This window comes from Schistocerca serialis, chromosome 8, assembly GCF_023864345.2.
Source record: "Schistocerca serialis cubense isolate TAMUIC-IGC-003099 chromosome 8, iqSchSeri2.2, whole genome shotgun sequence".
In the NCBI taxonomy this organism is placed as follows: Eukaryota; Metazoa; Arthropoda; class Insecta; order Orthoptera; family Acrididae; genus Schistocerca; species Schistocerca serialis.
Genome location: NC_064645.1, coordinates 2,023,424 through 2,041,408, shown reverse-complemented (window position 1 = coordinate 2,041,408; position 17,985 = coordinate 2,023,424).

Sequence of the window (17,985 nt, the reverse complement as noted above, 5' to 3'; positions counted from 1 at the left end):
TTTCCGGAACCCATGTTGATTCCTACATAGTAGATTTTTGGTTTCCAGAAATGACATGATACGCGAGCAAAAAACATGTTCTAAAATTCTACAAGAGATCGACGTAAGAGATATAGGTCTATAGTTTTGCGCATCTGCTCGACTTAAGTACAAGAAGGCTGACTCTTCTTACTGTCTATGTTTTGAACCATTCCTGTGACTCTAGTTATAGATTCCGATGCTTCACTTCAGGTTTACTGTATCCCTCTGACTTTCTTATTGACGATGAAACACAGAAATTGCATCGGAATTAAACACAAAAGGCACAATGCCGACTTAAGTACATGAAGACTGACTCTTCTTACGTTCTATGTTTTGAACCAATCCTATGGCACTAGTTATAGATTCCGATGCTTCAATTCAGGTCTACTGTATCCCTTGGACCTTCTTATTGACCATGAAACACAGAAATTACATCGGAATTAAATACAAAATGCACAATGCCGACTTAAGTACAAGAAGACTGACTCTTCTTACTGTCTATGTTTAAAACCATTCCTCTGACACTAGTTATAGATTCCGATGCTTCACTCCAGGTTTACTGTATCCCTTGGACCTTCTTATTGACGATGAAACACAGAAATTGCATCGGAATTAAATACAAAAGTAACATTGCCGACTTAAGTACAAGAAGACTGACTCTTCTTACTGACTATGACTTGAACCGTTACTGTGACACTAGTTATAGATTCCGATGCTTCACTTCAGGTTTACTGTATCCCTTGGACCTTGTTATTGACGATGAAACACAGAAATTGCATCTGAATTAAACACAAAAGTCACAATGCCGACTTAAGTACAAAGAGACTGACTCTTCTTACCGGCTATGTTTTGAACCATTCCTGTGACACTAGTTATAGATTCCGATGCTTCACGTCAGGTATACTGTATCCCTCTGACCTTCTTATTGACGATGAAACACAGAAATTGCATCGGAATTAAATACAAAAGGCACAATGCCGACTTCAGTACAAGAAGACTGATTTTTTTTACTGACTATGGTTTGAACCATTCCTGTGACACTAGTTATAGATTCGGATGCTTCACTTCAGGTTTACTGTATCCCTCTGACCTTCTTATTGACAATAAACACAGAAATTGCATCGGAATAAAATAGAAAAGGCACAAGTACAAGACGACTGACTTTTCTTACTGTCTATGTTTTGAACCGTTCCTGTGACACTAGTTGTGGATTCCGATGCTTCACTTCAGGTTTACTGTATCATTTGGACCTTCTTATTGACGATGAAACACAGAAATTGCATCGGAGTTCAATACAAAAGGCACAATGCCGACTTAAGTACAAGAAGACTGACTCTTCTTACTGACTATGCTTTGAACCATTCCTGTGACACTAGTTATAGATCCCGATGCTTCACTTCAGGTTTACTGTATCCCTCTGACCTTCTTATTGATAACGAAACACAGAAATTGCATCGGAATTAAATAGATACGCCACAGTGCCTACTTAAGTACGAGAAGACTGACTCTTCTTACTGGCTATGTTTTGAACCATTCCTGTGACACTAGTTATAGATTCCGATGCTTAACTTCAGGTTTACTGTATCCCTTTGACCTTCTAATTGACGATGAAAAACAGAAATAAGATCGTAATTAAATAGAAAATGCACAATTCCGACTTAAGTACATGAAGACTGATTCTTCTTACTGTCTATGTTTTGAACCATTCCTGTGACACTAGTTATAGCTTCCGATGCTTCACTTCAGGTTTACTGTATCCCTCGGACCCTCTTATTGACGACGAAACACAGAAATTGCATCGGATTTAAATACAAAAGACACAATACCGACTTAAATACAAGAAGACTGACTCTTCTTACTGTCTATGTTTTGAACCATTCCTGTGACACTAGTTATAGATTCCGATGCTTCACTTCAGGTTTACTGTATCCCTTGGACCGTCTTCTTGACGATGAAACAAGGAATTGCATCGGAATTAAATACAAAAGACACAATGCCGACTTAAGTACAGGAAGACTGACCCTTCCTACTGTCAATGTTTTGAACCATTCCTGTGACACTTGTTATAGATTCCGATGCTTCACTTCAAGTTTACTGTATCCCTCTGATCTTCTTATTGACGATGTAACACAGAAATTGCATCGAAAATAAATAAAAAGGCACAATGCCGACTTAAGTACAAGAAGACTGACTCTTCTTACTGTCTATGTTTTGAAGCATTCTTGTGACACTAGTTATAGATTCCGAAGCTTCACTTCAGGTTTACTGTATCCCTTGGACCTTGTTATTGACGATGAAACACAGAAATTGCATCTGAAATAAACACAAAAGGCACAATGCCGACTTAAGTACAAAAAGACTGACTCTTCTTACCGGCTATGTTTTGAACCGTTCCTGTGACACTAGTTATAGATTCCGATGCTTCACTTCAGGTATACTGTATCCCTCTGACCTTCTTATTGACGATAAACACAGAAATTGCATCGGAATAAAATAGAAAAGGCACAATGCCGACATAAGTACAAGACGACTGACTTTTCTTACTGTCTATGTTTTGAACCGTTCCTGTGACACTAGTTGTAGATTTCGATGCTTCACTTCAGGTTTACTGTATCATTTGGACCTTCTTATTGACGATGAAACACAGAAACTGCATCGGAGTTAAATACAAAAGCCACAATGCCGACTTAAGTACAAGAAGACTGACTCTTCTTACTGACTATGTTTTGAACCATTCCTGTGACACTAGTTATAGATCCCGATGCTTCACTTCAGGTTTACTGTATCCCTCTGACCTTCTTATTGACGAGGAAACACAGAAATTGCATCGGAATTAAATAGATACGCCACAGTGCCTACTTAAGTACGAGAAGACTGACTCTTCTTACTGGCTATGTTTTGAACTATTCCTGTAACACTAGTTATAGATTCCGATGCTTGACTTCGGTTTTACTGCATCCCTTGGACCTTCTTATTGACGATAAAACACAGAAATTGCATCGGAATTAAATACAAAAGGAACAATGCCGACTTAAGTACAAGAAGACTGACCCTTCTTTCAGTCTATGCTTTGAACCATTCCTGTGACACTAGTTATAGATTCCGATGCTTAACTTCAGGTTTACTGTAACCCTTGGACCTTCTTATTGACGATGAAACACAGAAATTGCATCGTAATTAAATAGAAAATGCACAATGCAGACTTAAGTACATGAAGACTGATTCTTCTTACTGTCTATGTTTTGAACCATTCCTGTGGCACCAGTTATAGCTTCCGATGCTTCACTTCAGGTTTACTGTATCCCTTGGACCGTCTTATTGACGATGAAACAAGGAATTGCATCGGAATTAAATACAAAAGGAACAATGCCGACTTAAGTACAAGAAGACTGACCCTTCTTTCAGTCTATGCTTTGAACCATTCCTGTGACACTAGTTATAGATTCCGATGCTTAACTTCAGGTTTACTGTAACCCTTGGACCTTCTTATTGACGATGAAACACAGAAATTGCATCTGATTTAAATACAAAAGGCACAATACCGACTTAAGTACAAGAAGACTGACTCTTCTTACTGTCTATGTTTTGAACCATTCCTGTGACACTAGTTATAGATTCCGATGCTTCACTTCAGGTATACTGTATCCCTCTGACCTTCTTATTGACGATGAAACACAGAAATTGCATCGGAATTAAATACAAAAGGCACAATGCCGACTTCAGTACAAGAAGACTGATTTTTTTTACTGACTATGGTTTGAACCATTCCTGTGACACTAGTTATAGATTCGGATGCTTCACTTCAGGTTTACTGTATCCCTCTGACCTTCTTATTGACAATAAACACAGAAATTGCATCGGAATAAAATAGAAAAGGCACAAGTACAAGACGACTGGCTTTTCTTACTGTCTATGTTTTGAACCGTTCCTGTGACACTAGTTGTGGATTCCGATGCTTCACTTCAGGTTTACTGTATCATTTGGACCTTCTTATTGACGATGAAACACAGAAATTGCATCGGAGTTCAATACAAAAGGCACAATGCCGACTTAAGTACAAGAAGACTGACTCTTCTTACTGACTATGCTTTGAACCATTCCTGTGACACTAGTTATAGATTCCGATGCTTCACTTCAGGTTTACTGTATCCCTCTGACCTTCTTATTGATAACGAAACACAGAAATTGCATCGGAATTAAATAGATACGCCACAGTGCCTACTTAAGTACGAGAAGACTGACTCTTCTTACTGGCTATGTTTTGAACCATTCCTGTGACACTAGTTATAGATCCCGATGCTTCACTTCAGGTTTACTGTATCCCTCTGACCTTCTTATTGACGAGGAAACACAGAAATTGCATCGGAATTAAATACAAAAGGCACAATGCCGACTTCAGTACAAGAAGACTGATTTTTTTTACTGACTATGGTTTGAACCATTCCTGTGACACTAGTTATAGATTCCGATGCTTAACTTCAGGTTTACTGTATCCCTTTGACCTTCTAATTGACGATGAAAAACAGAAATAAGATCGTAATTAAATAGAAAATGCACAATTCCGACTTAAGTACATGAAGACTGATTCTTCTTACTGTCTATGTTTTGAACCATTCCTGTGACACTAGTTATAGCTTCCGATGCTTCACTTCAGGTTTACTGTATCCCTCGGACCCTCTTATTGACGACGAAACACAGAAATTGCATCGGATTTAAATACAAAAGACACAATACCGACTTAAATACAAGAAGACTGACTCTTCTTACTGTCTATGTTTTGAACCATTCCTGTGACACTAGTTATAGATTCCGATGCTTCACTTCAGGTTTACTGTATCCCTTGGACCGTCTTCTTGACGATGAAACAAGGAATTGCATCGGAATTAAATACAAAAGACACAATGCCGACTTAAGTACAGGAAGACTGACCCTTCCTACTGTCAATGTTTTGAACCATTCCTGTGACACTTGTTATAGATTCCGATGCTTCACTTCAAGTTTACTGTATCCCTCTGATCTTCTTATTGACGATGTAACACAGAAATTGCATCGAAAATAAATAAAAAGGCACAATGCCGACTTAAGTACAAGAAGACTGACTCTTCTTACTGTCTATGTTTTGAAGCATTCTTGTGACACTAGTTATAGATTCCGAAGCTTCACTTCAGGTTTACTGTATCCCTTGGACCTTGTTATTGACGATGAAACACAGAAATTGCATCTGAAATAAACACAAAAGGCACAATGCCGACTTAAGTACAAAAAGACTGACTCTTCTTACCGGCTATGTTTTGAACCGTTCCTGTGACACTAGTTATAGATTCCGATGCTTCACTTCAGGTATACTGTATCCCTCTGACCTTCTTATTGACGATAAACACAGAAATTGCATCGGAATAAAATAGAAAAGGCACAATGCCGACATAAGTACAAGACGACTGACTTTTCTTACTGTCTATGTTTTGAACCGTTCCTGTGACACTAGTTGTAGATTTCGATGCTTCACTTCAGGTTTACTGTATCATTTGGACCTTCTTATTGACGATGAAACACAGAAACTGCATCGGAGTTAAATACAAAAGCCACAATGCCGACTTAAGTACAAGAAGACTGACTCTTCTTACTGACTATGTTTTGAACCATTCCTGTGACACTAGTTATAGATCCCGATGCTTCACTTCAGGTTTACTGTATCCCTCTGACCTTCTTATTGACGAGGAAACACAGAAATTGCATCGGAATTAAATAGATACGCCACAGTGCCTACTTAAGTACGAGAAGACTGACTCTTCTTACTGGCTATGTTTTGAACTATTCCTGTAACACTAGTTATAGATTCCGATGCTTGACTTCGGTTTTACTGCATCCCTTGGACCTTCTTATTGACGATAAAACACAGAAATTGCATCGGAATTAAATACAAAAGGAACAATGCCGACTTAAGTACAAGAAGACTGACCCTTCTTTCAGTCTATGCTTTGAACCATTCCTGTGACACTAGTTATAGATTCCGATGCTTAACTTCAGGTTTACTGTAACCCTTGGACCTTCTTATTGACGATGAAACACAGAAATTGCATCGTAATTAAATAGAAAATGCACAATGCAGACTTAAGTACATGAAGACTGATTCTTCTTACTGTCTATGTTTTGAACCATTCCTGTGGCACCAGTTATAGCTTCCGATGCTTCACTTCAGGTTTACTGTATCCCTTGGACCGTCTTATTGACGATGAAACAAGGAATTGCATCGGAATTAAATACAAAAGGAACAATGCCGACTTAAGTACAAGAAGACTGACCCTTCTTTCAGTCTATGCTTTGAACCATTCCTGTGACACTAGTTATAGATTCCGATGCTTAACTTCAGGTTTACTGTAACCCTTGGACCTTCTTATTGACGATGAAACACAGAAATTGCATCTGATTTAAATACAAAAGGCACAATACCGACTTAAGTACAAGAAGACTGACTCTTCTTACTGTCTATGTTTTGAACCATTCCTGTGACACTAGTTATAGATTCCGATGCTTCACTTCAGGTTTACTGTATCCCTTGGACCGTCTTATTGACGATGAAACAAGGAATTGCATCGGAATTAAATACAAAAGGCACAATGCCGACTTAAGTACAGGAAGACTGACCCTTCCTACTGTCAATGTTTGAACCATTCCTGTGACACTTGTTATAGATTCCGATGCTTCACTTCAAGTTTACTGTATCCCTCTGATCTTCTTATTGACGATGTAACACAGAAATTGCATCGAAAATAAATAAAAAGGCACAATGCCGACTTAAGTACAAGAAGACTGACTCTTCTTACTGTCTATGTTTTGAAGCATCCTTGTGACACTAGTTATAGATTCGGATGCTTCACTTCAGGTTTACTGTATCCCTTGGACCTTGTTATTGACGATGAAACACAGAAATTGCATCTGAAATAAACACAAAAGGCACAATGCCGACTTAAGTACAAAAAGACTGACTCTTCTTACAGGCTATGTTTTGAACCGTTCCTGTGACACTAGTTATAGATTCCGATGCTTCACTTCAGGTATACTGTATCCCTCTGACCTTCTTATTGACGATGAAACACAGAAATTGCATCGGACTTAAATACAAAAGGCACAATGCCGACTTCAGTACAAGAAGACTGACTTTTTTTACTGACTATGTTTTGAACCATTCCTGTGACACTAGTTATAGATTCAGATGCTTCACTTCAGGTTTACTGTATCCCTCTGGACCTTCTTATTGACGATAAACACAGAAATTGCATCGGAATAAAATAGAAAAGGCACAATGCCGACTTAAGTACAATACGACTGACATTTCTTACTGTGTATGTTTTGAACCGTTCATGTGACACTAGTTGTAGATTCCTATGCTTCACTTCAGGTTTACTGTATCATTTGGACCTTCTTATTGACGATGAATCACAGAAATTGCATTGGAGTTAAATACAATAGGCAAAATGCAGACTTAAGTACAAGAAGACTGACTCTTCTTACTGACTATGTTTTGAACCATTACTGTGACACTAGTTACAGATCCCGATGCTTCACTTCAGGTTTACTGTATCCCTCTGACCATCTTATTGACGAGGAAACACAAAAATTGCATCGTAATTAAATAGATACGCCACAGTGCCTACTTAAGTACGAGAAGACTGACTCTTCTTACTGGCTATGTTTTGAACCATTCCTGTGACACTAGTTATAGATTCCGATGCTTGACGTCGGTTTTACTGTACCCCTTGGACCTTCTAATTGACGATGAAACACAGAAATTGCATCGGAATTAAATACAAAAGGCACAATGCCGACTTCAGTACAAGAAGACTGATTTTTTTTACTGACTATGTTTTGAACCATTTCTGTCACACTAGTTATAGATTCGGATGCTTCACTTCAGGGTTACTGTATCCCTCTGACCTTCTTATTGACGATAAACACAGAAATTGCATCGGAATAAAATAGAAAAGGCACAATGCCGACATAAGTACAAGACGACTGACTTTTCTTACTGTCTATGTTTTGAACCGTTCCTGTGACACTAGTTGTAGATTTCGATGCTTCACTTCAGGTTTACTGTATCATTTGGACCTTCTTATTGACGATGAAACACAGAAACTGCATCGGAGTTAAATACAAAAGCCACAATGCCGACTTAAGTACAAGAAGACTGACTCTTCTTACTGACTATGTTTTGAACCATTCCTGTGACACTAGTTATAGATCCCGATGCTTCACTTCAGGTTTACTGTATCCCTCTGACATTCTTATTGACGAGGAAACACAGAAATTGCATCGGAATTAAATAGATACGCCACAGTGCCTACTTAAGTACGAGAAGACTGACTCTTCTTACTGCCTATGTTTTGAACTATTCCTGTAACACTAGTTATAGATTCCGATGCTTGACTTCGGTTTTACTGCATCCCTTGGACCTTCTTATTGACGATAAAACACAGAAATTGCATCGGAATTAAATACAAAAGGAACAATGCCGACTTAAGTACAAGAAGACTGACCCTTCTTTCAGTCTATGCTTTGAACCATTCCTGTGACACTAGTTATAGATTCCGATGCTTAACTTCACGTTTACTGTAACCCTTGGACCTTCTTATTGACGATGAAACACAGAAATTGCATCGTAATTAAATAGAAAATGCACAATGCAGACTTAAGTACATGAAGACTGATTCTTCTTACTGTCTATGTTTTGAACCATTCCTGTGGCACCAGTTATAGCTTCCGATGCTTCACTTCAGGTTTACTGTATCCCTTGGACCGTCTTATTGACGATGAAACAAGGAATTGCATCGGAATTAAATACAAAAGGAACAATGCCGACTTAAGTACAAGAAGACTGACCCTTCTTTCAGTCTATGCTTTGAACCATTCCTGTGACACTAGTTATAGATTCCGATGCTTAACTTCAGGTTTACTGTAACCCTTGGACCTTCTTATTGACGATGAAACACAGAAATTGCATCTGATTTAAATACAAAAGGCACAATACCGACTTAAGTACATGAAGACTGACTCTTCTTACTGTCTATGTTTTGAACCATTCCTGTGACACTAGTTATAGATTCCGATCCTTCACTTCAGGTTTACTGTATCCCTCTGACCTTCTTATTGACGATGAAACACAGAAATTGCATCGGACTTAAATACAAAAGGCACAATGCCGACTTCAGTACAAGAAGACTGACTTTTTTTACTGACCATGTTTTGAACCATTCCTGTGACACTAGTTATAGATTCAGATGCTTCACTTCAGGTTTACTGTATCCCTCTGGACCTTCTTATTGACGATAAACACAGAAATTGCATCGGAATAAAATAGAAAAGGCACAATGCCGACTTAAGTACAATACGACTGACATTTTTTACTGTGTATGTTTTGAACCGTTCATGTGACACTAGTTGTAGATTCCTATGCTTCACTTCAGGTTTACTGTATCATTTGGACCTTCTTATTGACGATGAATCACAGAAATTGCATCGGAGTTAAATACAATAGGCAAAATGCAGACTTAAGTACAAGAAGACTGACTCTTCTTACTGACTATGTTTTGAACCATTACTGTGACACTAGTTATCGATCCCGATGCTTCACTTCAGGTTTACTGTATCCCTCTGACCATCTTATTGACGAGGAAACACAAAAATTGCATCGTAATTAAATAGATACGCCACAGTGCCTACTTAAGTACGAGAAGACTGACTCTTCTTACTGGCTATGTTTTGAACCATTCCTGTGACACTAGTTATAGATTCCGATGCTTGACTTCGGTTTTACTGTACCCCTTGGACCTTCTAATTGACGATGAAACACAGAAATTGCATCGGAATTAAATACAAAAGGCACAATGCCGACTTCAGTACAAGAAGACTGATTTTTTTTACTGACTATGTTTTGAACCATTCCTGTCACACTAGTTATAGATTCGGATGCTTCACTTCAGGGTTACTGTATCCCTCTGACCTTCTTATTGACAATAAACACAGAAATTGCATCGGAATAAAATAGAAAAGGCACAATGCCGACATAAGTACAAGACGACTGACTTTTCTTACTGTCTATGTTTTGAACCGTTCCTGTGACACTAGTTGTAGATTTCGATGCTTCACTTCAGGTTTACTGTATCCCTCTGACCTTCTTATTGACGAGGAAACACAGAAATTGCATCGGAATTAAATAGATACGCCACAGTGCCTACTTAAGTACGAGAAGACTGACTCTTCTTACTGGCTATGTTTTGAACTATTCCTGTAACACTAGTTATAGATTCCGATGCTTGACTTCGGTTTTACTGCATCCCTTGGACCTTCTTATTGACGATAAAACACAGAAATTGCATCCGACTTAAATACAAAAGGAACAATGCCGACTTAAGTACAAGAAGACTGACCCTTCTTTCAGTCTATGCTTTGAACCATTCCTGTGACACTAGTTATAGATTCCGATGCTTCACTTCAGGTTTACTGTATCCCTTGGACCTTCTTATTGACGATGAAACACAGAAATTGCATCGGAATTAAATAGAAAAGGCACAATGCCGACTTAAGTACAAGAAGACTGACTCTTCTTACTGACTATGTTTTGAACCATTCCTGTGACACTAGTTATAGATCCCGATGCTTCACTTCCGGGTATATTGTATCTATCCGACCTTCTTATTGACGAGGAAACACAGGATTGTATCGGAATTAAATAGAAACGCCACAACGCCTACTAAGGTACAAGAAGGCTGACTCTTCTTACTGGCTATGTTTTGAACCATTCCTGTGACACTAGGTATAGATTCTGATGCTTGACTTTCGTTTTACTGTATCCCTTGGACCTTCTTACTGACGATGAAACACAGAAATTGCATCGGAATTAAATACAAAAGGCACATTACCGACTTAAGTACAAGAAAACTGACTCTTCTTACTGACTATGTTTCGGACCATTCCTGTGACACTAGTCATAGAATCCGATGCTTAACTTCAGGATTACTGTATCCCTCTGACCTTCTTATGGACGATGAAACACAGAAATTGCATCGGAATTAAATACAAAAGGCACAATGCCGACTTCAGTACAAGAAGACTGACTCTTCTTACTGACTATGTTTTGAACCATTCTTGTGACACTAGCTATAGATTCCGATGCTTCACTTCAGGTTTACTGTAGCCCTTAAACCTTCTTATTGACGATGAAACACAGAAATTGCATCGGAATTAAATACAAAAGGAACAATGCCGACTTAAGTACAAGAAGACTGACCCTTCTTTCAGTCTATGCTTTGAACCATTCCTGTGACACTAGTTATAGATTCCGATGCTTAACTTCAGGTTTACTGTAACCCTTGGACCTTCTTATTGACGATGAAACACAGAAATTGCATCTGATTTAAATACAAAAGGCACAATACCGACTTAAGTACAAGATGACTGACTCTTCTTACTGTCTATGTTTTGAACCATTCCTGTGACACTAGTTATAGATTCCGATGCTTCACTTCAGGTTTACTGTATCCCTTGGACCGTCTTATTGACGATGAAACAAGGAATTGCATCGGAATTAAATACAAAAGGCACAATGCCGACTTAAGTACAGGAAGACTGACCCTTCCTACTGTCAATGTTTGAACCATTCCTGTGACACTTGTTATAGATTCCGATGCTTCACTTCAAGTTTACTGTATCCCTCTGATCTTCTTATTGACGATGTAACACAGAAATTGCATCGAAAATAAATAAAAAGGCACAATGCCGACTTAAGTACAAGAAGACTGACTCTTCTTACTGTCTATGTTTTGAAGCATTCTTGTGACACTAGTTATAGATTCGGATGCTTCACTTCAGGTTTACTGTATCCCTTGGACCTTGTTATTGACGATGAAACACAGAAATTGCATCTGAAATAAACACAAAAGGCACAATGCCGACTTAAGTACAAAAAGACTGACTCTTCTTACAGGCTATGTTTTGAACCGTTCCTGTGACACTAGTTATAGATTCCGATGCTTCACTTCAGGTATACTGTATCCCTCTGACCTTCTTATTGACGATGAAACACAGAACTTGCATCGGACTTAAATACAAAAGGCACAATGCCGACTTCAGTACAAGACGACTGACTTTTCTTACTGTCTATGTTTTGAACCGTTCCTGTGACACTAGTTGTAGATTTCGATGCTTCACTTCAGGTTTACTGTATCCCTCTGACCTTCTTATTGACGAGGAAACACAGAAATTGCATCGGAATTAAATAGATACGCCACAGTGCCTACTTAAGTACGAGAAGACTGACTCTTCTTACTGGCTATGTTTTGAACTATTCCTGTAACACTAGTTATAGATTCCGATGCTTGACTTCGGTTTTACTGCATCCCTTGGACCTTCTTATTGACGATAAAACACAGAAATTGCATCGGACTTAAATACAAAAGGAACAATGCCGACTTAAGTACAAGAAGACTGACCCTTCTTTCAGTCTATGCTTTGAACCATTCCTGTGACACTAGTTATAGATTCCGATGCTTAACTTCAGGTTTACTGTAAACCTTGGACCTTCTTATTGACGATGAAACACAGAAATTGCATCGTAATTAAATAGAAAATGCACAATGCAGACTTAAGTACATGAAGACTGATTCTTCTTACTGTCTATGTTTTGAACCATTCCTGTGGCACCAGTTATAGCTTCCGATGCTTCACTTCAGGTTTACTGTATCCCTGTGACCCTCTTATTGACGATGAAACACAGAAATTTCATAGGAATTAAATACAAAAGGCACAATACTGACTTAAGTACAAGAAGACTGACTCTTCTTACTGTCTATGCTTTGAACCATTCCTGTGACACTAGTTATATATTCCGATGCTTCACTTCAGGTTTACTGTATCCCTTGGACGTTCTTATTGTCGATGAAACACAGAAATTGCATCGGAATTAAATACAAAAGGCACAATGTTGACCTAACTACAAGAAGACTGACGCTTCCTACTGTCAATGCTTTGAACCATTCCTGTGACACTTGTTATAGATTCCGATGCTTCACTTCAGGTTTACTGTATCCTTCTGATATTCTTATTGACGATGAAACACAGAAATTGCATCGAAAATAAATACAAAAGGCACAATGCCGACTTAAGAACAAGAAGACTGACTCTTCTTACTGTCTATGTTTTGAACCATTCCTGTACACTAGTTATAGATTCCGATGCTTCACTTCAGGTTTACTGTATCCCTTGGACCTACTTATTGACGATGAAACACAGAAATTGCATCGGAATTAAACACAAAGGGCACAATGAAGACTTAAGTACAAAAAGACTGACTCTTCTTAATGACTATGTTTGAACCATTCCTATGACACTAGTTATAGATTCCGATGCTTCACTTCAGGTTTACTGTATCCCTTGGACCTACTTATTGACGATGAAACACAGAAATTGCATCAGAATTAAACACAAAACGCACAATGCCGACTTAAGTACAAAAAGACAGACTCTTCCTACTGACTATGTTTTGAGCCATTCCAGTGACACTAGTTATAGATTCCGATGCCTCACTTCAGGTTTACTGTATCCCTCTGACCCTCTTATTGGCGATGAGACACAGAAATTGCATCGTAATTAAATAGAAATGTCACAATGCCGACTTAAGTACATGAAGACTGACTCTTCTTACTGTCTATGTTTAGAACCATTCCTGTGACACTAGTTATAGATTCCGATGCTTCACTTCAGGTTTACTGTATCCCTTGGACCTTCTTATTGACGATGAAACACAGAAATTGCATCGGAATTAAATAGAAAAGGCACAATGCCGACTTAAGTACAAGAAGACTGACTCTTCTTATTGACTATGTTTTGAACCATTCCTGTGACACTAGTTATAGATCCCGATGCTTCACTTCCGGGTATATTGTATCTATCCGACCTTCTTATTGACGAGGAAACACAGGATTGTATCGGAATTAAATAGAAACGCCACAACGCCTACTAAGGTACAAGAAGGCTGACTCTTCTTACTGGCTATGTTTTGAACCATTCCTGTGACACTAGGTATAGATTCTGATGCTTGACTTTCGTTTTACTGTATCCCTTGGACCTTCTTACTGACGATGAAACACAGAAATTGCATCGGAATTAAATACAAAAGGCACATTACCGACTTAAGTACAAGAAAACTGACTCTTCTTACTGACTATGTTTCGGACCATTCCTGTGACACTAGTCATAGAATCCGATGCTTAACTTCAGGATTACTGTATCCCTCTGACCTTCTTATGGACGATGAAACACAGAAATTGCATCGGAATTAAATACAAAAGGCACAATGCCGACTTCAGTACAAGAAGACTGACTCTTCTTACTGACTATGTTTTGAACCATTCTTGTGACACTAGCTATAGATTCCGATGCTTCACTTCAGGTTTACTGTAGCCCTTAAACCTTCTTATTGACGATGAAACACAGAAATTGCATCGGAATTAAATACAAAAGGAACAATGCCGACTTAAGTACAAGAAGACTGACCCTTCTTTCAGTCTATGCTTTGAACCATTCCTGTGACACTAGTTATAGATTCCGATGCTTAACTTCAGGTTTACTGTAACCCTTGGACCTTCTTATTGACGATGAAACACAGAAATTGCATCTGATTTAAATACAAAAGGCACAATACCGACTTAAGTACAAGAAGACTGACTCTTCTTACTGTCTATGTTTTGAACCATTCCTGTGACACTAGTTATAGATTCCGATGCTTCACTTCAGGTTTACTGTATCCCTTGGACCGTCTTATTGACGATGAAACAAGGAATTGCATCGGAATTAAATACAAAAGGCACAATGCCGACTTAAGTACAGGAAGACTGACCCTTCCTACTGTCAATGTTTGAACCATTCCTGTGACACTTGTTATAGATTCCGATGCTTCACTTCAAGTTTACTGTATCCCTCTGATCTTCTTATTGACGATGTAACACAGAAATTGCATCGAAAATAAATAAAAAGGCACAATGCCGACTTAAGTACAAGAAGACTGACTCTTCTTACTGTCTATGTTTTGAAGCATTCTTGTGACACTAGTTATAGATTCGGATGCTTCACTTCAGGTTTACTGTATCCCTTGGACCTTGTTATTGACGATGAAACACAGAAATTGCATCTGAAATAAACACAAAAGGCACAATGCCGACTTAAGTACAAAAAGACTGACTCTTCTTACAGGCTATGTTTTGAACCGTTCCTGTGACACTAGTTATAGATTCCGATGCTTCACTTCAGGTATACTGTATCCCTCTGACCTTCTTATTGACGATGAAACACAGAACTTGCATCGGACTTAAATACAAAAGGCACAATGCCGACTTCAGTACAAGAAGACTGACTTTTTTTACTGACTATGTTTTGAACCATTCCTGTCACACTAGTTATAGATTCAGATGCTTCACTTCAGGTTTACTGTATCCCTCTGGACCTTCTTATTGACGATAAACACAGAAATTGCATCGGAATAAAATAGAAAAGGCACAATGCCGACTTAAGTACAATACGACTGACATTTCTTACTGTGTATGTTTTGAACCGTTCATGTGACACTAGTTGTAGATTCCTATGCTTCACTTCAGGTTTACTGTATCATTTGGACCTTCTTATTGACGATGAATCACAGAAATTGCATCGGAGTTAAATACAATAGGCAAAATGCAGACTTAAGTACAAGAAGACTGACTCTTCTTACTGACTATGTTTTGAACCATTACTGTGACACTAGTTATCGATCCCGATGCTTCACTTCAGGTTTACTGTATCCCTCTGACCATCTTATTGACGAGGAAACACAAAAATTGCATCGTAATTAAATAGATACGCCACAGTGCCTACTTAAGTACGAGAAGACTGACTCTTCTTACTGGCTATGTTTTGAACCATTCCTGTGACACTAGTTATAGATTCCGATGCTTGACTTCGGTTTTACTGTACCCCTTGGACCTTCTAATTGACGATGAAACACAGAAATTGCATCGGAATTAAATACAAAAGGCACAATGCCGACTTCAGTACAAGAAGACTGATTTTTTTTACTGACTATGTTTTGAACCATTCCTGTCACACTAGTTATAGATTCGGATGCTTCACTTCAGGGTTACTGTATCCCTCTGACCTTCTTATTGACGATAAACACAGAAATTGCATCGGAATAAAATAGAAAAGGCACAATGCCGACATAAGTACAAGACGACTGACTTTTCTTACTGTCTATGTTTTGAACCGTTCCTGTGACACTAGTTGTAGATTTCGATGCTTCACTTCAGGTTTACTGTATCCCTCTGACCTTCTTATTGACGAGGAAACACAGAAATTGCATCGGAATTAAATAGATACGCCACAGTGCCTACTTAAGTACGAGAAGACTGACTCTTCTTACTGGCTATGTTTTGAACTATTCCTGTAACACTAGTTATAGATTCCGATGCTTGACTTCGGTTTTACTGCATCCCTTGGACCTTCTTATTGACGATAAAACACAGAAATTGCATCGGAATTAAATACAAAAGGAACAATGCCGACTTAAGTACAAGAAGACTGACCCTTCTTTCAGTCTATGCTTTGAACCATTCCTGTGACACTAGTTATAGATTCCGATGCTTAACTTCAGGTTTACTGTAAACCTTGGACCTTCTTATTGACGATGAAACACAGAAATTGCATCGTAATTAAATAGAAAATGCACAATGCAGACTTAAGGACATGAAGACTGATTCTTCTTACTGTCTATGTTTTGAACCATTCCTGTGGCACCAGTTATAGCTTCCAATGCTTTACTTCAGGTTTACTGTATCCCTGTGACCCTCTTATTGACGATGAAACACAGATATTTCATAGGAATTAAATACAAAAGGCACAATACTGACTTAAGTACAAGAAGACTGACTCTTCTTATTGTCTATGCTTTGAACCATTCCTGTGACACTAGTTATATATTCCGATGCTTCACTTCAGGTTTACTGTATCCCTTGGACCTTCTTATTGTCGATGAAACACAGACATTGCATCGGAATTAAATACAAAAGGCACAATGTTGACCTAACTACAAGAAGACTGACGCTTCCTACTGTCAATGCTTTGAACCATTCCTGTGACACTTGTTATAGATTCCGATGCTTCACTTCAGGTTTACTGTATCCTTCTGATATTCTTATTGACGATGAAACACAGAAATTGCATCCAAAATAAATACAAAAGGCACAATGCCGACTTAAGGACAAGAAGACTGACTCTTCTTACTGTCTATGTTTTGAACCATTCCTGTACACTAGTTATAGATTCCGATGCTTCACTTCAGGTTTACTGTATCCCTTGGACCTACTTATTGACGATGAAACACAGAAATTGCATCGGAATTAAACACAAAGGGCACAATGAAGACTTAAGTACAAAAAGGCTGACTCTTCTTAATGACTATGTTTGAACCATTCCTGTGACACTAGTTATAGATTCCGATGCTTCACTTCAGGTTTACTGTATCCCTTGGACCTACTTATTGACGATGAAACACAGAAATTGCATCAGAATTAAACACAAAACGCACAATGCCGACTTAAGTACAAAAAGACAGACTCTTCCTACTGACTATGTTTTGAGCCATTCCAGTGACACTAGTTATAGATTCCGATGCCTCACTTCAGGTTTACTGTATCCCTCTGACCCTCTTATTGGCGATGAAACACAGAAATTGCATCGTAATTAAATAGAAATGTCACAATGCCGACTTAAGTACAAGAAGACTGACTCTTCTTACTGTCTATGTTTAGAACCATTCCTGTGACACTAGTTATAGATTCCGATGCTTCACTTCAGGTTTACTGTATCCCTTGGACCTTCTTATTGACGATGAAACACAGAAATTGCATCGGAATTAAATAGAAAAGGCACAATGCCGACTTA